The 22,367-nt window shown below is 33.9% G+C and overlaps 1 protein-coding gene and 1 non-coding gene across 3 annotated transcripts in view; one reads left to right on the top strand and one right to left on the bottom strand.

Annotated features, from left to right (window-relative positions):
* Window positions 1-2,059: 2,059 nt before the first annotated feature.
* Trnap-agg (transfer RNA proline (anticodon AGG)) lies at window positions 2,060-2,131 on the bottom strand. Its single transcript has one exon. It is a non-coding gene; the product is annotated as a tRNA-Pro (tRNA).
* A 3,235-nt stretch (window positions 2,132-5,366) lies between these two features.
* LOC118278288 (dopamine receptor 2) overlaps window positions 5,367-22,367 on the top strand; it is a 152,064-nt gene continuing 135,063 nt past the window's right edge. For both annotated transcript variants that reach the window (XR_004783845.2, XM_035597516.2), the window contains exon 1: window positions 5,367-5,711. The gene's annotated coding sequence lies outside the window, so the exon portion shown is untranslated. The remainder of the gene's footprint in view (window positions 5,712-22,367) is intronic.

Here is a 22,367-nt window from a genome sequence, read left to right as displayed (position 1 = left end):
GAATCGGATGGTGTGCCCCGACAATTTACGTTCAACTCAAACTGATGAATGACTGCCAAATATTTTTGTTTAATTTGCTGTTTAACTATTAATTACTTCATTCAAAGTCGAATCAGCAAAATCTGTGCGCAGCCAATTATAATAAGTAAATGGATTCGTTTAATCAACGTTATTTTCGTTTCTATTCGGAATCTTACTTTTAGATGATAATGTTCGCTTTATTTCTTGCTGTTTTAAACGTCTTAGTATCGGTACAAAATATTTACAAACAAAATAAGAGTGAGTTTTGATATAGTGATTATTTACATACATACATAATGTACAATTCCACAATGTAAATTCTACATGGGATAAATTAGGTATAGGAACGCACTTTCTAAATATCAACCTGACTTCTAAGAACTCCCTTTTAGTACATTCATTTGATTTAAAAGACGGATACCTCTGCAATTACCTAAGTTCTTTTCCTACGAAATATGTCTCAGTTAATCTAACATAAACCTAATCAGACATGGTAATACAGGCTCCTAAGATCTTAATATAAACGTATGTTTACAAAAAGATGTCTGCCACGCGATTACATCTCCGAACACCCACAGCTTCAAAGTTTAAGGCCCGCTAAAGTGAACACAAATTATCAGCTCGTTAAGCATTAATTAATTTGCTACACAGATCCTCACGTTTTGTTATATCGCACATAATGTTATTATAACATTTGGCGAGTTGATTATCATAATATCGAGCTGCGTTTCGGTAAACAACTTTTGTATATTGTATAATATAATAGGTAATATTGGTATATTGTGTATTTGTATGTTCGTCGCGTGGGCGCTGGCTTTAATGTAGGCACCTTATAAGTTTTCTCTTTTCGTCTTACTTTACATCTATTTTTGTTGAATTCTTACCAGTTTGCTTTGGTTTCGATGTTGTATATGTGTGCGTTTGGTTTCTTTAAGAAATTACTTTCACCCTTTCCGATAAAGAGACTCCACTAATAGAACAATACCTTTGTGTGACTGCCAGCTGAGACTATAGGTCGGTATGTCTTGACTTTGGTATGTAGGTAGGTAGCCACATGTAACATGTAGTCTATAAGCCAGCTAATCAAATACAACACGTAGGTAGGTACTATGTAAAACCATGAGTAGTATTCCGTGGCTATTGCTTAAAATATTATATTTAGCCTTTCAGAAATAATTTAAGATAAAGTCAAAGTCAAAAAATTAGGTAATAAATAATATCTAGTCTTTCAGTCTGTCCGCCAGTGAAGCAAGGTGCTCGTTCCAAAGTGTAGCTTACAACATACAAATACAAACCTAACGATTTAATGAAATTCTCCTGACATTTAATAGCAGGTAAAAAGATTCAAAATAAAATACATAGGAAATGTATAAAGCAAGGTACTCATGTATTAAAAGTGCCTAAGCTTAACCTTTTTGGTACTAAAGCCCTATTTATTTTGCCAAGATACATTACACGTTTATGTCTGTTTAATGAAAAACATATATTGTAATTTCATTGGAGTTTATACACCTACTTAGGTGGTATCAATTACACAGGGCCGGATTTAAGGTTTGAAGGCCCGGGGGCAATTAAGAATTGGGCCGCTGAAAGTATTTTTAGAACAAAATTAATTGTCTCGAGCTTTTATTAACTACGTAAAAGTGTGTCATGAATGTGTATTATTTTTTACTTAACTTTTTTTAAGGAGCGTGTTTAAGGGGCCTTGGTGAGTGAAGATTCGTTTCTTTGGGGCCTCGGGGCTGTCTCGGGCCCTTATGGTGTCCCTTTAAAACGGTATAAATTATTTATGTCTTTTTAAAAGAAAAAACGGCAATATAATTTGTAAGTGTGTTGATATTATCATTCTTTGAAGCGTTAAACGAAGAATCCAGGTCAGAGTCCTACTTTCTTGTTGCTTTTGTGTATACCTATAGCTATACTAGCACACTGATTAAAAAAAATGCGATATCAAAAAAATATTAAATACATTTCAATTTCCATCTGTAATTCAAGTAAAAATTAACATAAGTAATTGAAAACATCGTACAAAAAATTTGGGCTCGTCCGGGATTTGAACCCGGGACCTCTCGCACCCTAAGCGAAAATCATACCCCTAGACCAACGAGCCGGCTGATGTATTTGTTGAAATAGTGGTTCTAATCACATTGAGACATGTTTAAAAAAAAGAAAGGCGTCTATGCGTATATTTTATGGTTCACTATAGACAAATATTTCGGAACTTCGAAATCTTGCGCGTTCGGAATCAAATGAGTTATTTATACTGGTGTGTGTAAGAAGAATAATATTAATCATGGCTACTACTTTCGATAAAATAATTGTTTCATTAATGTATTCAAATGTGTTTTTACATTTTTATATTGGTTCATTTAAAGATTTAATTAAATAAACTTTATGATACATTATATCTAAAAATAAATTCATAATGAACATTTTTATTAGGATTTTCCTTAGCAGACACCGACTTATGTGTGTTAAATAATAGTTTCTTACACATTCTATAAATATCCCATAGGTGTTTAATAATTTATTCTCTCATTGTATGTATTTATGTATTGAGTTATAAATAGATCGTATTGTGGTCTATTTTTGTAACAAGAAAGGGTGATGACGTCATAACATACCACGTGTATTTACCTCATATTGTTAAGCCGGATTTGATCAAAGAATATAATATGTTTTCTTAATAGCAATCTAGAATAGAATAACATGATATTATCCCATTTATTCTGCAAACGAAGGCGGAGAGGTACGACGTACTTATGTAACTCTCAATTTTAGTCTGTGAATAAACCTCCAAATTGCCTTGTTGACTGAAAATAATTATCTATTTAATAATTTGCCCGACCTGAATTTTTCACTCTCGACTTCCACTTAATCTACGAGGCTTTTTACCACAATAGGTACCTTTTAATATAGTTCCTATTTCAGACCAGTAATTTATTATGTAAATCGGCCATAGGACTTCATAATAGGAACTGGCTGGACCCTGTATACCTATACAAGTTCTGTCAAAGGATTCTATTGGTCGAACCCATCGAACGATGCCTGACCAAGCCCTATCAAGTACCAATTAATATTCATTGAATATTTGAAAAAGGAACAAAACCTTTGCCTGAGTCCCTGTATGTTCTTGTGTGTGTGTGTGTGTGTGTGTGGTTTATTTTTTTTCACTTTGACGTTGGTTATTTATTAAAGAGGTAGCATTATTAGAGGCCGGAATTCATAAGACGCATTGTCCCATGGGACTGTAATCTTTATTCCCAAGCACTACGGTTGATTTTATCAATTCTTTTATTTGTAACATTCTTATCAGCTTAATCAATGAGTTTTGTAAGCACAACTATCAGATAGGACGTAATATTTTATGTAAGTACTCATGTATGTTATATTTTTAGTGTTATCGGAATTATTTGATAAAGTTAGGTATCTAGAATTTCCCGTATGGGTTTATTCGTGGGATATTTACTTGTTTGATGTCATAGCAGTATTGTTTGAGGATGGTAAGTATATGAAATTAGGTTATTATTATTTCAGTAGAGTTCAATTCATCATAATTATGTTAATTTGATTGATAGTTAGAAGAATGATTTGTACCCTTAGTACGAGTTTACTTTACGTTCAACATAACCGAAATGAATTCATACTAAGGGTGAAAGTCATAAGAAAACGGTGCTTTTAAAGATGATATGTGTAACGCCAACAAATATCACATTAGAAGAACATTCTGATCTCATGTAGAGAGATTTCGGTAAGAGATCAGAAGCACTTTAAACCGGTATACTAATGAGACCAGATGCAAGAATGTAAATGGAACATGGGAGCCAAAGAAGGTAGACTATTAACAAAAAAAATCACGGTTTACTCACGTACATTAATGGAGAAAGGCTCTACTAGTTACGAGTCACAGAGGGACTCTTCCGTCCGTTCGTAAAACGTGATTTTTTAGTTAATTTAGTGTGTCATTACAAAAATAAAGGTAGCCTATTCTCATGGGACAAAAGCCATGTAACTTTAATAGCCCAAAACTGTGTCATATAGCAAACATAACCTCTCTTATGTCACAGCAATAAAGCTATAGCTTATCTTTCTATCAGTTACAGGAAAACCCATATGTAAAACATTTGGACGAATACCAGAGGAATTGTTTTGTTTTCGTAATTTATGAGTAACATTTACATTGACTAACTAATACCAGACACGTGTAAGTTAATACTCTTTCGTCATACATCAGCTCTCTTTCATTGAAGGAGTTTTAACACTACTTGAGTATGTAAAATATTTTTCTCTACGTAATCTTTTGAATGAACAAGAGTCTTCCTCGGCTATGGGTGTCAATGGGCTTGATCATCATCATCGGGACACAATCATCTAGTAGAAAAATAAATCTCATTTATATTCCTTACTAGCTTTTGGCCGTGGCATCGCTCGCGTTAAAAAGTATTTATAAATGGAATTTACTAAATTCCTTTCTTCGAGGTTGCCTACGTCATAATAGTTTTGTGCATGCAAAGTCTCAGCTCAATCCGTCCTGTGGTTATGGCTGTGCGTTGATTGCTCACTATTTCAGCCAGTCAGACACCTTTGAGTTAAGTTTATATATTTAGATAATAATGGTGTTAATTGAACTAGTCTAACTATTTAGAATATCTTAAGAATTTCGTCTTAGTCGACTTAATTGCCAACACATATTTTGTTACATAGGGTAAAAAAAAGTATAGAGCTCCTCCAACAATGATCCATACAAATCTAGGTTTTTAGCTTCCATTAGATTCAAGCATGCAGTTCATGCATTAATTTAATTTCTATAATATCTTGAATTCTTAGAATCTAGTAGACACTTAGTCTATATTTGCTCCATGGTGTTCTATTTTTTACAAAATACTTATTAACGAACGAAAACAAAATGAGTATAAAATCCGCAACAGGTAACTTTAATATTACCATAGCCATTAGCCATTATGCAGGTGTTAAAATTTTCATTGCAAATTGTGTAGCGAAATTACTTTAAAGGCTTCTTTTTTGTTGGAATTAGGTTACCTTTTACTCCGTGCACATTTAATGAGAAAATACAGTGAGATTGAAATTTCGGCGCTGAAATAAACACAAATAGAGAAAATCCTAAAAAAAGTCAACCACATTAAATATGAAGTACTTTTAAGTCCTGATTTTGTTTTAAAATGTTACTTTATAAATATAAAAGTATGCATTATTAAATAGTTTCCACAAAACTTGTAGAAACCGAAGTACGTACGTGGTAGAATATTGTGTGGACCCGCGCATCACGCCGCGCACAAGCGAAGCGGGCTGGCTCCCGCTCCGAACGCTAGTAGCATCGAGGAAAGCGCGGGTGCTGTCCCCACGCTACCGTTTGCCGCCATTACCGAGCTTTCCCGCGAAAAACTTATCATAGACTATAACACGAAAAAAAATTAATCAAGTGTTCCAAATTATTAAAAATGCGTGAAAAATTAAAAATGTTTACTTAGAAATTTATACAGTTCGTAATGGGGTGATTTATTAATGAAAAACCGATAAATTAAAATGAAATAAATAATTAATTTATTAAAACTTGTAGTGAATAAAAAACAGTGAAATAAAAAAGATGATTGATGTTTTAAAAGTTTTTGTGTTACGGACTAGTGAATGTTCTTGTGAAAAAAATAATTTAGAAGAAAATGGCATGAAAGGTAAGTCTTATTACCTTGTTTTTAAAATTAATTTAATTAACAATAAGCAATAATTTTCTTTTAAAAAGTAAATGTAGAATAATTTAATTTGATAATTTTGCTGTAGCAAACTAATACACTACAATCTATCACTTTTAGAAATAAAGTAAAAAAAAAACCTATTAATTTCCTCGCCACAGACAACGCAAACAAAAGAAAAACCATTTGAACCAAGTTATAAAAAATACAATTCCGTTCGTGTCAAAAAGAATTCGGGAGACGACATAAACTTGATTATTCTCGTAAAAAAAAACAGCGAGAGATAATGAATTAATTTAGGGAGTAATTAATCAATTAAGGAAACCGACAAATGAAGCCGTAAAAAAGTTTAAACAAAAAAAAAACCGTAGAAGGTTACTGGAGCGATGGTTTTGAATTCGATGACGAAGCTCATTTAAAACTGAGTGAATTTACCGTTGTAATTAGTCGGGTAATGGTTGTTGAAATGTAAACTAGAACAACGAAACCCGTCTGAGTTATGGCGTTCTAATGGTTAAAGTTTCTGAGTTTAGAGCGAGTTAAACGGGCAATTGTATTGCAGTTAGCCGACTATAATTTAGACTACGTCCATCCCGTCAGTGTCTCAAATTATTCCGAAGTGCGATTGCTTGACAAATTGCTTTAGTTGGACACCTGGGAGTTGGCTGAGGCTTTTGATCGGAGATATAATATATATAATGTTAAATTAAACGTATAATAACCGAATCAAAGTGCCATTTATTTTATTTAATAACTCGTCTCTTAGCCGTATAAAAAGGAAATGTAAAAACAAATAATCCTTTATATAATCAGGATTATGTAAGCTGGTAAAAAAAACCTTTCCCAGTCTTATGCCGATCCCAATATTTAAGTCTCAGTAGGCCAAATGTAGACCTAAGTTGACCTTCCATAAACATTTTTCATAATTGAAATTCTTATTCTTATTCTTGAAAGATAAAGATCTTATGGCATTACACATACGATTTAAAATATCAATAGTAAAATTGCAATGTAATTGAAGAAAATTCTTCCACAATTTCATTGCGACATTTAATTTGACTTTTGAAAAGTCCTCGATTCCGTATGCGGCCCCTTGAAAGTATTGGTTCGCTCTAATTTTTTGATTGGTTCGTTCGTTTATTTAAGTGTTTTCAATAAAATCACTTTAATGTTTATTTAATATTCAATTTGAACAAGATTTTATGACTGAGGAATTAATATTATTACATCCCTAATAAAATACTTGTTATTCTTTAAATTTTTCAGTTTCTTTTCACTAGTAATTTACGAAATTTCATTAGGTACCTTTGAAATTTAGGGAAATCGGTGAACATATTTATGTAAAAGAAAATGAATTTTAGTAGCAGTCACGTCAACAAGACTCTTTTCATTGTTAATCCTAATGAATTTGTTACAAAGTTTGCAAGGGTTCGCCCTAACCTGGCTATAAAATGAGTCATAGAAACAAACGACGAACATATGCGTTTAATAGCTCAAATTCAGTTTGTCAATGACTCTCGTAATGTCTCCTCATAACTATTATTTTTTATTCCCCACGATAAAATTTCCATGTTGAGATAGATTTCAATAGTAGGTTATAAATTTCTTTAGCTGCGAACGATCTAAGTAAGAGTCTGACACTCCCTCTTGTTTCACCCAAGGCGGGAGAAGCTATTGAATGATTTCCTCCCCTTTAAAAAGGTCATAAATTCATTCCATATTGGATTGATGTGTTGTTTTTAGTGGCATACTTTTTTTTTACTCAAGATAAATTATTGCGAATGCATGAATCGACGAGCATTCATGAAAAGACTGATGACTGTTGTTGGAACGAAAGACGCATGTAAGAATCGTAGCAATTTAGAATCGTAGAAAGGCCAGGAGCCCATAGCACAGGTTATCCTAGTTTGGGTTCCTGACTTCCACCACTTGTCATTTCAATTGTTTTAAACCTGGTCATGTAACGTACTACAGGATTTATTATATTAAAAATTATTATATAGGCTTAGTTTTAAGACCAATGTCTGTATTAATATGGTGGAAAATAAATAAATTCATTATTATTAATTGGCATTTCATAGTATCTGCCTACTGCCAAGGAAAAAGGCGTGAGGTTATGTTTGTATGTAAATTGTTGCGAATTTGGCCTACTACAAGTTAAGGTGCGGTAGATAAGACACTCAAATTACTTACACGGCTTAAACTATAAAATTTTACGCCTTAAATTCCCACGAAACCTTGTCATGTTTATGTAATAAGATTTTTAAACGAAAATATGACAAGGGTCTTATAAAATCGGTAACGTATCTTTAAACCTGGTTGAACAGGTAAGAACGGTTGAACTGAAAGGCGAATTGTTAGATATTGCAAGTCATTTAATAATCCATCAATGAAATGATTTAAAAATAATTCTATAAACTATGTCTTAAAAATATTATTTTTTTTCCACTCAAAAACATTTAATGATTACTTTAACTATACCTTAGTAACGATTTTGTATGGAAAACAATAGCTAGGGACTGGGTAACCATTAAATGACTCTGAGTGTGGCAGTGAGAGTAGATAAGCTTCAGTTTCATCCCAAGAGATGGCGCTACTGAGCGTAAAAGCAAAATACATTGTGATAAGATTTGTGAATTTACTTTCTATAACTAGTAAAAGTTACTTTTAAAATTCGATATTCATCCTTAAAAACATACCATATGAAAGTTATCAATATTATGTTCAAAATATGGTATACGTTACATATTTTCACGAGTGCTAATTTTCTATTCTCTCTATACAATTGTGTTAGTGATCTTGCGATATCTAGCTAAAACTGAATGGTCTATGGTTATTATTCTCTTTGAGGCGAGGCTAACGATTTTCTTGGAACTGAATCATTTATTTAGTGTTTACTCATAAATACAAATCTTAGTTTAGAAGAAATTACCCCTTCCCAATCTTTCCAATCCCCGATTCCCTAACAGTTCTTAAATTCCTAACCCCCAAAAGGTCGGCAACGCACTTGTAACACCTCTGGAGTTTTGGGTGTCCATGGGTGGCGACGATCAGGTGATCCGTCTGCTCGTTTACCGGTTTATACCATGAAAAAAATATACCAGAAATAGAGCGCTTTTTGGAACTCATTTTCCGCTATAGATTGTACTCTTGTCAAATATATACCTATAGGTATCTATCCGTGAGCGTGATTCTCCATTGATGACAATCAAAAATGAATTTTCACTTAGTCGATTGAGATTCGAAGATATTTTTCCCAAGAGGAAATATTATGGAAATTATGGATGAATAAATTTTAAAATGGAAACTCATTTTGAATTTAAATGAATCGGACTGAATTGACTTAAATGTTGTATTGTTTAGAAGTTTGAAGGGTTAACCAACAGTGTTGAAGAGTGGGTTCTAGATTGTATTATATTTTGATCTTTTGTGCGGTAAATGTCATTGGGTTTGTCACATTTCCATAATCACAATTTTCTTTTTGAAATCACGTTACTAACGTTTTTTGTAAGCCCTGGTCGCTTAAACAAATAGCATTAAAACAATAGTCAAACCATTGAATAGACAATAGAAAAGTATGTAGACACTGAATTTCACTCACGCCTTACCTAAAACACAAACGGTGAAAAGTGGATGTACATAGTACAGTGCACACTCTGCCTACCCTTTCGAGGATAAAAAGGCATGACGATAAGATACGAAGCGACGCGACACTGAATTTTGACAAATAATGTCAAAACTTATGTGCATACAGCAAATAAATTGAGTTTCTTATTCAATCGTTAGTCCGTCAAAAGACATTTGGTTTGGGGCTGCTAAGATGTTGTAAACAGAACAAATAGCCAGTCTTTCTGTAACTTTCAGTTCAAAGTGTACTCGTTCGCGGTCCACCATGTTATCGGTTGTAAGAATTATCTCGACCAATGACGGGCCACAATGCGATCTAGCTTACTTCGAATATTTTGACTTGTTTACAGTATAGCTGGTCACAAAATTCCACACAACAATATCTGAAAAGCTCTCTATGAAGTCATATTATAGTGTATCAAATGCGAGTTTGTTTTCATAACACTTACCATATCATGTGTCAGTTACTCATTGGTTAGTCACCGGGATTTACTACAGCATTGAATGCAGCCTTGACACACAGATAGAATGCTGATCCTTGACATATAAATAACGTAGAACACAAATCAGTACATAAAACTCATTTTTGCTAATCTTATCTACTATCCACAATAGATATGAAGACTCAAGAAGGTCATAGATGTAACATCACGGGAAGATTTACTGTTCTTGATGTATGTGTGTGTGTAAGTTGCGTCCAGTTCTACTGGCTTTAAGCCAAATTATTTTTTGCCAAATCTGCGAATCGTACTAACGAATAAATTCACGAAGGTCGACCCTTCTATGAAATTATAATTCTGTAATTTTACGCCGTGTTGCTTGTTAGTACCCGGAAGGTAATGTTTTGGGAATTACGCAGCGTTTAAGTAATTTGCGTAATATTGTTTAATAAAATATTGTTTAGTAGAAATGTATCTTAACGTGAGACTTAATTTTTTTTTTCATATTTTAGCTAGATGAAAATTTTAATGAAGTAATAAGAAACTATTTATTTTAATTATTTTATTTATCACCTCAATTTGACATTTTAATTACCATGCTTTACGAGAAAAATTAAAAATACATCGTTTCCTATGGATCACTATTTTTAATGAACTAGAGGTTAATATTTGAGGTTAATGACCATCTTGTTTTTGTTCGGTTCCATAACTACATCAGTTTTTTTTCGTATAAGCCGGTAAACGAGCAGCAACGGATCAACTGGTGGTAAGCAAGCGCCGCCGCCCATGGACACCAGAAAAACCTGAGGTGTTACAAATGCGTATCCGTGCGTGCGTGCGTTTTGGGCGTTAGGGATTTAAGGGTTGTTGGGGAATCGGGGATTAGGAACATTGGGAAGGGGGGTAATTGGGCTTCTGGTAACCTCACTCACACCATGTTGTTTCACGCCGGTTTTCTGTGACGCCATGGTATCACTCCAGTCGAGAGGCCGTCTCGACTGAATATTCGTGCCGAGGCATGGGTCTCCCACACTTAAAGGTTACTTTTAGGTAGGTAAATACAATTCTCTGCTATGACTGGAATTTACGACACAAATCCTTTGATCGCATTTTTCCTTTCAGTTTCATTTACCAGGATACCTTCGGTTTCTAGAAAACGGCGAAAATAAACAAATGTACCATTTAATATACTTCGAGTAAAATAAGTTGATAGTAAGGGTGCTTCTCCACCAGAGATGTGTTATCTAATAGGTAGGCTGTGAAACTATGTGACCGTTTCCACTGATACTAAGCTGTGTAGCGGTGCGAGTAGGATGCGCTATGAAAATGTGCTACCGCTAAGTAGCTGCATGAAAAAGATGCGCAGCTAGAGTATGCAATGTATTGATAGTAGGGAAATCATCCATAGCACACATCCACGGCACGCATCTTTCCATATAAAAACATATCTTAGTTGAATCCATTTTTATCAGTGCTATGCTATGTGTACCAATGAATATGATTGGTGAAAGCCAAACGTATCCACAGCAACGTAGCATACCACATCTCTGGTAGAAAAGCATCCTAAAGACGTAACTTAAGAACGTTCAAATTCTGTAATTGATTTTTTACTTTCTTACAAATTCATAAGGTTCATAATCTGTTACAGATAATTAACAGTTTTTGGGATAGCTTGATGAGCTGGCGTTAGTAGCTAGAGTCATTAAGGAGTCTATAATTAAAGATATTAAGGCTATACTCGCTGAATGCTAATGGTTTTGTGGAACGATTGTCGCATGACCTCCATACTTAGTTCGTTTCATTTCTTTCTTTTTACTCAATTGTGGGGAAGAAGGGTTAGCATTTTTTTTTCACCATTGTACGTGTTTGTACGGCAGGTTTTTGTATGGCGTTTTATTCCTGGATGAAATCGGTGATTTAATTTTGATCTTAAATATATAGGTAAAGATCATCAGAGGGCTTAGTACGAGTTTGTTTTACGTTTAACAAGATGGCAACGAGAGCGCACTCGGCACTTTGATTGGTTGGTTTATTCGTGCTGGCAAATAATCTTCTATTAAGTGTTCAGGAAGCGGGTCTACGGACGGTGAGCAAGGTTGGCTCGCCGCCCGACCAGTACCAGACCTGTACGTATACGGGCTCCGATTAGAAAAGCAGAAGTAGGAACGTGGTGGTTTTTAGTCAGTAAGAGTCTGACACTCGCTATTTTCCCCCGCTAAAAAAAGATTCAGGAAACCCTGTAATAAACATAACTAACTAACCAACATAACGTTAAGGCACCAATAATACAATGCTACATACATTTTTCTCCAGCTAAATTATATTATGTATATAGGCACGATGTATCTGCCATCTGAACAGGTCCGCTCAAACTGCTGTGGTTCTTTCCTCAAAAGACCACTACAGAATAAACTTGCACGGTTCTCCGACATCTCTAATTGATTTTGTCTGGACTTGAAAAGAGACTATGACCTCTGAGTTGGTTTCGGCATTTCTTCTCAGAGTAGTCGGATAGGCCGGCCTCATCTAGCTATTTGAAATATTGACGTGTAAAAGTGTTATGTTATAATCTATTTACAGAAATAAATATCATTTATCATTTATTTATCATTTACATGTCAAAACCAAAGGTTACATAAGGTTAATTTGAGATGTATAACACGACTGACCTTTCCTCCTCCCCTGACTATATTAAGCGGTAATTAGATACGTGGCCTTTAGCACAGGTAATTGTGATCAATAATACTTATCCTTAAATTGTTTGTGCTCCAAACTTCCTAGTGTGTGAAACTTGCTTTAGGTAAATTGATCAGGGTTGCTACTGTGGAAAGTGATTGCAAGTTTCGGGTAAATATGTTCGGTAGTTGAAATAATTTGATTATTTTGTTGTTACATACTATGTTTTGTTATTATTTATGTCATGATGTATTGTTATTTTTATGCAAAGAAGTTTGGTAGAAAATAGTGAATTGTCCATACTAATCTTTGTCTACTTCTTCAGTTGCGTTCCATAGCTTAACAAGACTTATTCCACGTTGATTAGTAGCGATTTTAATTCATGTGAATTTAGTTTAATTATATAAATAATGAATGATATGAACTCGAGTGTCTGAATTCGTGAGATGTATTTTTATGGTATAAGCCGGTGAACGAGGAAACGGATCATCTGATGTTAAGCAATCGCCGCCCATGGACACCCTAAACACCAGAGGCGTTACGAGTACGTTTTGGGGTTTGGAATTAAAGGGTTGTTATAGAAACAGGAAGATTGAGAAGTGGGGGTAATAGGGCCTCGGATAACCTCACTAACACAACGCAAGCATTGTTTCACGTCAGTTTTCTGTGAGGCCGTGGTATCACTCTGGTCGAACCGGCCCATTCGTGTCGAAGCATGGCTCTCCCACACTTAGATTGTACCAAGTGTTGTAAGTATACCTGTACCAGTACAAAATAATAGGTTTATCAATATTTCTGCTCTAGAACTAAAATATCTTTACCTTTACCTATACCTTTACCTTTCTTTACACACAATAGACAGACGCAATCAGGTTAACTAAAGTATTACATTACGAGTGTTTTGCTACCGAATTTGTTCGCGATATTTCGATAACTCTCTCGGGAACACGATGTATAAGGAACTCTTTGGTGTTTCTAGACTTAGCTGTTTGTTTGTTTTATCTGTCAATGTTAGTATATGAGATAGGTGTGTATTGAATTGAAACATAATATTATTCTACGTCTTATCGCCGAAATGTGAGTGCAGAAGTATTGGTACTTACATATAACCTATCTTGTGTACTCCTGTGTACTTAGTGCTAGACAGGTTTTAGAGGATAAGTTTATAGTTAAGTCTGTTAGATACATATTTTGTTCAGTTACAGATCTCATACTACAGCAGCGAATTTCAGGTTGCCCTTAAAAAATCGCAAAGAATACTATACTACTATATACTACAGCTATGTAGGTTATGTCTACCAAGTGAAGCAGACAAATCCTATCGAAAGAACAATCCTTTAAGTTTCATTTAAAATATTCCTGTCTACAGCATTTCCTAGTCGTGCAAACACTAGACAACTCACTTGACAAAATGGTGCCAGACAAATAGTTGGTCCTTGAGCAAATATTGTAAGGAGCCGAGGATCTAAAGGTTCCTTGGGGACGTGGACTGTATACTTACATTTGCGAAGGAACACAACCTTCACAAATACCCTATATACACAGCTACTGTGGTATTTGTTGGTTTGTTCGAGCATGCATTTTGGTACTCGTGTTTACACGTGTCTGTGAATTTCGATTTATATATTTCGCGGAAATTGTTTCTAGTTTTTTTTCGGTTCGTTGTTTGGATCTGTTGTAGATAATAGATCTAGAAATTTTTGTAATACATTTTTGTAAACTAGGTTTTTGGGTTTTTAAATGCATACATGACCTTTCTTTGTTCTAAGTCCTTAATGCATATTACTCTTACACGTTTTAATTATTATCATTAAACGGCTTTCACTTTTCTGTATTAGTTGTCGTTGGGTGGCTGTCAATGTTTTGAGCCACTTAAACCATAAATAATTACAATACATTTTAATACTTACTACAGAATATTTTTTTAGATAAAAAAAAAAGCTAAAACTATTGGAAAATTACCTAGTTCAACCAAATATCTATCAATTTGTGGTTCTCCGATAACTACAAAAGTATTGTGAAACAATATTTATAGTTTCTCAGAAAACACAAAGTTTTCTTCGAAACGTTGTAGTAACCTTTATTTCTGGTGCGTGATTTTTTACGATTTATATCAGAAGATACTATCACTCTTCGAATTACAACTTTTTTGTTTGTTATACTTACAAACTTAAATGGTAGCGTAGTTTAATTTTATAAAAGCAGGTCACTTCCACTTTATGTTTAGCGTTCAGCAGTAGACATCTTGTGGCTGATATGATGATGATGATAGGTACAGTACAGTACAGGTACAGAAATCTGGCGTCTGGATATTCGTTAACCACCTACCACCTGATATGGTGGCAGTTTTCTTATTTATAATCCGTAACATAGACGCCAACTGTTGGATGGCCGCGAACAGGTGAATTTACCTTTTGTAAATCCTGCAATCCTCAAGCCATTGTGAAAAACAAACCCCTTTTTTGAGACACCTTTCTTTAACAATTGACGTATTTCAGTTGATGATGATGATGATGATATACATACTTACATAGGTGCCAAATGATCCTGAAGACTTATAAGTTACTAGCCACTTCCGCGTGGTTTCACCCGCTCTGCTCGGTTCCTATTGATCATTGCGTGATGTTTTATAGCCTGTAACCTTCCTCGATGGGGTATTGTTTTTTGATCTAAACAAAAGATTAGTTGATTAGAAAGATTAGATGGAAGTTATTATCGTTATTTAGTGACATAGTAATTCCGAAATTTTCTTTGCGGAGTATCGAATTAATACGACAGGCATTAGCAACCATATTAATTTAGTCAACTTAGAAACTTTGTAATCACGTAACGCGATAACTTAATGAAGTACCAATTACTTGTTTATCACTGTTGTTGTTCCAAATAAGTTTATGTGGGTCATATTAAGTGTAAGTTTATTAATCGTGAACGTAAAGCTTGACGCTTTGTTTCATTGAGGGGAGTGTGTTTGATGATAAAAAGGTTTTTTATGAAAATAAGATCATAACTAAACGTGCAAAAATGCTTGTCGGTTAACCCTTAAACGACGAAACGACAATCATGAAACGACTGATGACTGTTGATGCAGCAAAAGAAGTATGTAAGATTCATAGCAATTGGCGTCCCAATGTCTCTACTTGGGACATGGGAGACAGGCGTGAGGTTCCGTATGTATGTATGTAAGATCACAACTACGTCTACGCACTGGGCATGGTATAGTATGCAATGTAATTTATAATTTTCGAGTTAATAGAGCAACAATTTACGTTTAACATGAGAAACAAAAGTTAAAAATTTAATAGGGGTTGCTTTAAAAGTAAAGTTTTCTAGAATTTTAGATATAATATCTTACATAGAAGCAAATTATAAACACAGAACCGTTTTGTAACATAAGAATATTATGGTAATTTGCCACGAAGTTAGGTTACAGCAATATTTCCTTGAAAAGTTTAACAAACTGAATTTTCTTCCACGTGTAATATATCTACATGGAAAATTCTACAATTTATCAGCTGTTCTGTTGCAGGATCTTAGGTAACAATATATAAGGAGCTTTAAAAGCATCTGCCACGGCTTTGATTACAATAGTACCTAAATATAAATTATTGATTTTGACTAATTTTTCTTTATACAAAAATTTATCTCTTTCACTGTCTCTATCGTTTCATCAATGAAAATAAATTGATAGCAATTCTTTCTGCTCTGCATAAAGTGGTTCACAAATACGCAAGATGCGACAATGATGAGTCAATGTTTATTTAACTTCTTTATGTTACCAAAATAAATTACTGGTCTGGGGTACGAAATTTCTTCACTATTACAGTAGTAATGTAATGTATCAATCTTCAAAAACAACATTACCTCCCATTTAACCGTGGTAGATAATTTTAGAACACCTTATATTAGTTACCTAAATTCTTTACTATGACCAAGTAATCAATCAGATCAACATCTAATTCAACTCGTTTCAGAATGTTTCGGATTTTATTTTGGTAGACTTAAGTACAAAGTTTGACTGTTTTGCATAAGGCGTGATCAATTTGCAAGACCTCACAGGATTGATCATGATTTGAAAAGAGTTTTATGACCGATATTGTCGGCTTATATAGCATTACATTAATATTCTGTATTAGTGAAAAGAAGACGCGTTCTGAGTGATACATAGGCATCTATCTCATCTCTTTAGGAAATACAATCTGTAATCAAAATGTTATGTACGCTCTCATATTTATTAAACACATAATAAAAAGTCTAGTGTCCACTAAAACAAACTATAACATAAATAAGAATTAGTGTTAATTCATTTTGACTTTATAGGCGAAAATAAATCTAAGTGACATGTTTACGACTTGTGTTACCTTTTAACCGATGTTATATAGTTATTATATATTATATTATGTCATATGAAATGTAGCACCTTCTTGGAAACTAATATTGAAGATAGAAAGTACATTAGTCCTGTAATAAGTTCTCAGACAACATTTGTCTGGAGACGAGAGCCTATTTGTGTACACAATGGAGGTAAATGTATTTTTAGATACATTATATCTTATGTATGACCCATTCAGACTCTATATTTGTATGTAAGAAAAAAAAGCTTATACTATGTCAAGTTCTTTATTAAGGTAAAAAGAGGTGTAATAATAGTAAGCATCTTCTTTTAATCAGTTAATAAGCTGCGAGTCTTCAAACTCTTAGTAAAGGTGTATCGATGTCGATTGTTTTAACACCTAAATATCTCCCGTTTCTAAGAAATCCGTCTGTATTCATAAAGTTAATTACTTAACTGGTTAGCTATTAAATATGGATTTACCAGTCAGATTACGAGAATTCGATCTATCGCGATTTGATCGGCCGTAGCGCGGCGTCTCACTGTCAAGAAAGCAAATTTTTGCTTGTACTTTAAAGCAAAAAATACATTTATTTTAAACCTTTACACTTTAGGATCTTTTTAGGCTGTTTTTATCGAAAAATTCAAGTAAAAAAGGTGTTATTCAACAAGATTAAGCGAGCTGTTGGAAATGATAAAATCGATAGCATTCGCTCGGCGCCTGCAAGACTAATGCCGATTCTCAGAATGCTCGCCTTTCGCTACTTTTGCTATCGATGCCCGGTTGTGGCTTTCCCATTGATATTTTAGTTTGAAGGCCTATGTAATATGAACTGACCTTTGCTGTTACCTCACCGTGTTGTTGGTTTTCAGCTGAAACTAGTGAAATGTTTACTCAGCCAATAGTTGTTTAGGGTATCTGTCAGAGAAGCTCGGGCCCATGCGATAGGTTACAGGTAACTTTTATCTTTTAACTTTAGTTTTGGTTAAAAAATATTTGTTATCTATCTAAAAAGGAACAATTTAAACTAAGAAACAACTTTGAAATACTCTCCACGGAAGGAGATTCTAAATAAGATTCAATGTAGGTATAATTGTATGGAAAAAGTCCCATATAAATGGATACAAAATTTTTACATAATATGATATTGAAGAAAAATGAAGGGATTTCCAATATCAGAATATAAGTAGGTGTTTTATTTCTCATGCGGGAACATTTTTATGATGGCGTTGAATATGAATTAAGTTCCTCAGTGAAGACGACACGTGTTGACTCCTGATCAATGAGATTGTAGAGTGATGTCACTTTATACATTGTTTGTTAGTCTGTTTACAGAAATAGCGCAATGTTTATAAGTACATAATAGCATAATAGTTAGGTATAATATATATATATATAATATAAATATATAATAATATATATATATATTTATAATTATATATGAGTAATGAGCAACTGGATCAGATTTCAGGTATACATAATTTTAAGAAAGTTTTGAATGATGTTTTTAAATGTTTAAGGACTGAGCAGTGAGTAATTTTCTTCTGTCTGAAGTTAATAACAATATTGTTACTGAACCTATTACATTTAAAGAAGCATATGAATATTCTAGGCACAAACCTTTTTCTAGATATTTACGTTCAAACATCTTACTGAAGGTTGAGGAAGTTATGTAACCAGTAGATGAATTTATGTCTTTTCATCCAACCGAAATAAGATGAAAAAGAAAAAATCCTAATGTTAATACGGCGATAACTTACGGAATCTACCAACAGAGGGCGTTTATCTATAATTCTTCAAAATTAAAAAGCCAGCGCTCTGTGGCTGGCTGGCAGCTCTGTGGTTGAATTTATAGCACGCAATAACTTCGCTCACAATACGTTGAAATGTTTGATAATAGTATAATACAGTCAATGCGCGACTGCTGGGAAATATCGCAGGTACTTACTGTTGGGAACACGACTTATTGTTGGGAATTCTGATAAAGAGAACAGGTTGTGTTGCAAAACGTCTTTTCCAAAGTATTTATTATGTTGTGACATTGGACGCTAGAAATAACACTAGATTTTTAGAAATGTTTTGTTTAAAGTGCAAATTATTGCCAACATTTAATTTGTTTTGACAAATTTTTTTAAACAATTAGAATGGTCAATGTTTTTTCCTGTTCTCGCAAAAAGCAATTCCCATGAAATCGCTAAATCTATGTCTATATATATAGACTAGAGAAAATTTATAGCGGCACCCTTCCTAGAATTTCCAATTTAAAATATCTGTCTGCTAGATAAATCGTGTTTTAAATACTAATCGTTTGGGACCAACGCGTCCTAAGCTCGAGTTTTCCACAGTCCTGATTTATTATAAAAAAAGTTGCCATTTTCTAAATTTCCGGGTTTTTATCGCTATGGCAACACCGACGTAGTCTTTCATCCCTTTACCGGATTTAACATATCCAATCATGTTGAAGGCTAATGCTGGTTTTAAGAAAGTAATAAAGTTTTTCGAAGCAAATGGTCATCTGTCCACAAAAAAATACGCACATTTTTTTAGTAAAATAATCTTAGCACAGAAGGATAAGATATTTTTAGATTCCCTGAATAGTAATATAATTTACCATTCTTACCGGATTTATTACAAGCACAGGTATGCTTAACAAAAATAGGTAAAGGCATAATGTAACATATTTGGAGATGTGGTCAAAAGTGGCAATGTATTTTGATCTTTTCCACATGGGTATTACGTGTCAAATTCGGTAAATGACAATTCAACACGTGCCATGGTATCATTACACGTGACCCACGTATTATACGATTAGATGACAATAGTTTTCTTCGAACGGCTAAAAGGTTTCCAATGTTTACGGAAACTGATTTTTAGGTTGATAAAAATAAGGTGTAAATTTGCAGAAATTATTTGGCTTTTGTCTGTTGTACCGAATATTATTTAGGGTCTATCTTTACCATCGTCGGTTGTTATTTTTGTTGTTGATAGTAAACTATTTTTAGTATAAGTACTTACTAGCACTAACTAAAAATCACGGTTTACTGCCGTCGTCGCGTCTATACATGCTGCTTATGGTGAAGATTCCCTCTGTGAGTCGAAACTAGTAGAGCTTTTATCCATTAATTTACGTGAGTAATCCGTGATGTTTAGTTAATTAAGTATATCTTACGATAGTTATTTAAAAATACTTATTAGCAGTTACTTACGGTTCCACCCGCGACCAGAAAGAGAATTGATTAACCATGATGTATCGTAGTAAAGAAGATACGCTTGCTATCCAATATATTGTAATTTTATTATTCTTTATACGGATTATTAAGTCTAATGGATGAGAATCGAAGTCATGATTATGATCGACAGACCTATTCTCGACCACACTTGAATAGAATGAGATAAACAAATAAGAACCCCAATACCAATAATTCAGTTAAATACAAAAAGATAGACTAACAAAATCCACAAACAAACACATTCAACATTATTTTTCACATATAAGTTGGAGGGGAAATAATAATTCCTCGACTAGTGCGGGTCGCCTGTGGTTGACACTTTTATTGTCCACTTTCAATGCGTGAAGGTCGCAGAAAGCCCTGATTTTTTCTTTATAACATAAAGAGGTATCATCAGCTGTTTACAAACTCCTTCCTGGCCTCGGCCCAGTTTCGTTACAAATATATAACTATGCATATCTTTGGCCACTGTCCTGGTTTTAATGATGGGGTAAAGCTTTTCTCCTTTTGGTATTTATTTGTGGGAGATATAAAATTTTTATGTGTTAGTGTTTTGGTTAACGATAAAAATTACGCTACTTAAATAGGATTATGACTAGAGTTAATACGCAGGCCCTAAGCCAACTGTGACGAGATCTTCTAAGTGAAAATCATGCTATGACTTCTCCCGCCTTGGGCAAGGCGGGAGGTAGTGTCATAATCTTATTGGTTAAAAATCACCCTGTTCCTACTTCTGTTTTCGAGCCGGAACCCCGGGTAACCCACTAGGTAGCCGGCAGCTCCGGGTCAGGCGTCAGCCCTACTGAGCCTCATCTGTGGTGGTCTGTTGGCTGTTTGAGGCACGCACGGGTCTGGTTCTGATCGGGCTGGTGTCAGACTTTTGCTGATTAAAGACCACCTACTCCTGCTTTTCAATAAATGTTACGAGATCTGTGGTAAGATTATGGGTAATGTCTAATTATAGCGGTAACCTCTACAATTCTCTAAAACCAACAACATAGTATATCAGTAGATAATCTACCACAAAAAACCTGGTATTAAACCATATAAAGAAAGCTCCAATCACGGCTTTAATAATACGATGAACGTTATATTGAAGGTAATTGCATACTAAGCTCACGCTCAGGTATGGAGGCGAGAGGAGCTGATACGTGTTCACAGTTTGCCTAATAACACGCTCATTAGGAAGCGATCGATCATTAATAGCAAGCAATAGTTCAGGCATACGCTTCAATTTCAAATTATATTGATCAAGCCAAGCAATTATTTGAAGAAGGCATTTTGTTATGATGTTCAAATTGATTGATAATCTTTATGATAATGATATTAAGTTATAAGTAGGTTGTTGAGTCATTTTCAATTATTGTTGTTAGGTGGGTAATCTGTCACTGTGTAATGGATATTGTAACTATACAGAATTGTGACTCGTCAATCAATTTGTTTAAGTATCAACGATGTGATTTATGAAAAACTTTTCATCGATTTTGAAATGTCATCGATGTGGACAGTCGTAATTTTTTACAGTCCTCTTTGTCCTTTTCCTAATATGATACAATTGAATAGGTATTACAAAATCCCCGAATAGTAAGTTAGTCCGGCATTTAAAATTATTTGTATGTGTTCAGAAATTATCATAACATAATGATCTAGATCATTACATACATACGTAACCTCACGCCTGTCTCCCATGGGGGTAGGTAGAGACAATAGAACGCTAATTGCCACGAATCTTACATACCATCTTAATTATAAATGTATAAAGATCTTAAGAAGTAAATGAGGAAGTTCTCATAAAAAAACTAAGTTCATTACAAAAGACAACGCAATCAAATTTCAAATTTATTATTAATGCAAGAGATTGTAGTAAGAGTGATAAAGGGCAAGATTATTTAGTTAAATTAAACACGAACCCTCAAGGCCCTCATTAATTACCCTCTCTGCAAGGGCTCAACTCTTTGTCCAAGCGCTAAATACTTTCAACCGCTGAATATTTTTACTTTAATGAAAAACTTTACATAAATGTTATTTCATTTCAAATAAAAATAGTATTTTTTGCGTTTTAAAACTCTTCATTGTAACGTAATCTTTACAAAGTTTAGTTATCGTAAGTAAGATTTTATTACTTATTCATTTTCTTTTAAATAAACAAGACATTTTGTTTCTGAATTATATTATTGTAGGTAAGTATCTATTTCTTTTTCAAAATTAAAGTTCATTGTCGTAAAGTTTATCTGTCGTGATTACGAAAAAAAACGGTGACTTGGTAATACATTTTAGTTTTTGACAGAAAAAAATTGGAGTTCATTTGATACAAACAAATCGTTAGAATTAAAA

Source organism: Spodoptera frugiperda, chromosome 18 (genome assembly GCF_023101765.2).
Source record: "Spodoptera frugiperda isolate SF20-4 chromosome 18, AGI-APGP_CSIRO_Sfru_2.0, whole genome shotgun sequence".
Classification (NCBI taxonomy): Eukaryota; Metazoa; Arthropoda; class Insecta; order Lepidoptera; family Noctuidae; genus Spodoptera; species Spodoptera frugiperda.
Note: the sequence above shows the minus strand (reverse complement) of the source record. Positions and strands in the feature narration are given on the sequence as shown.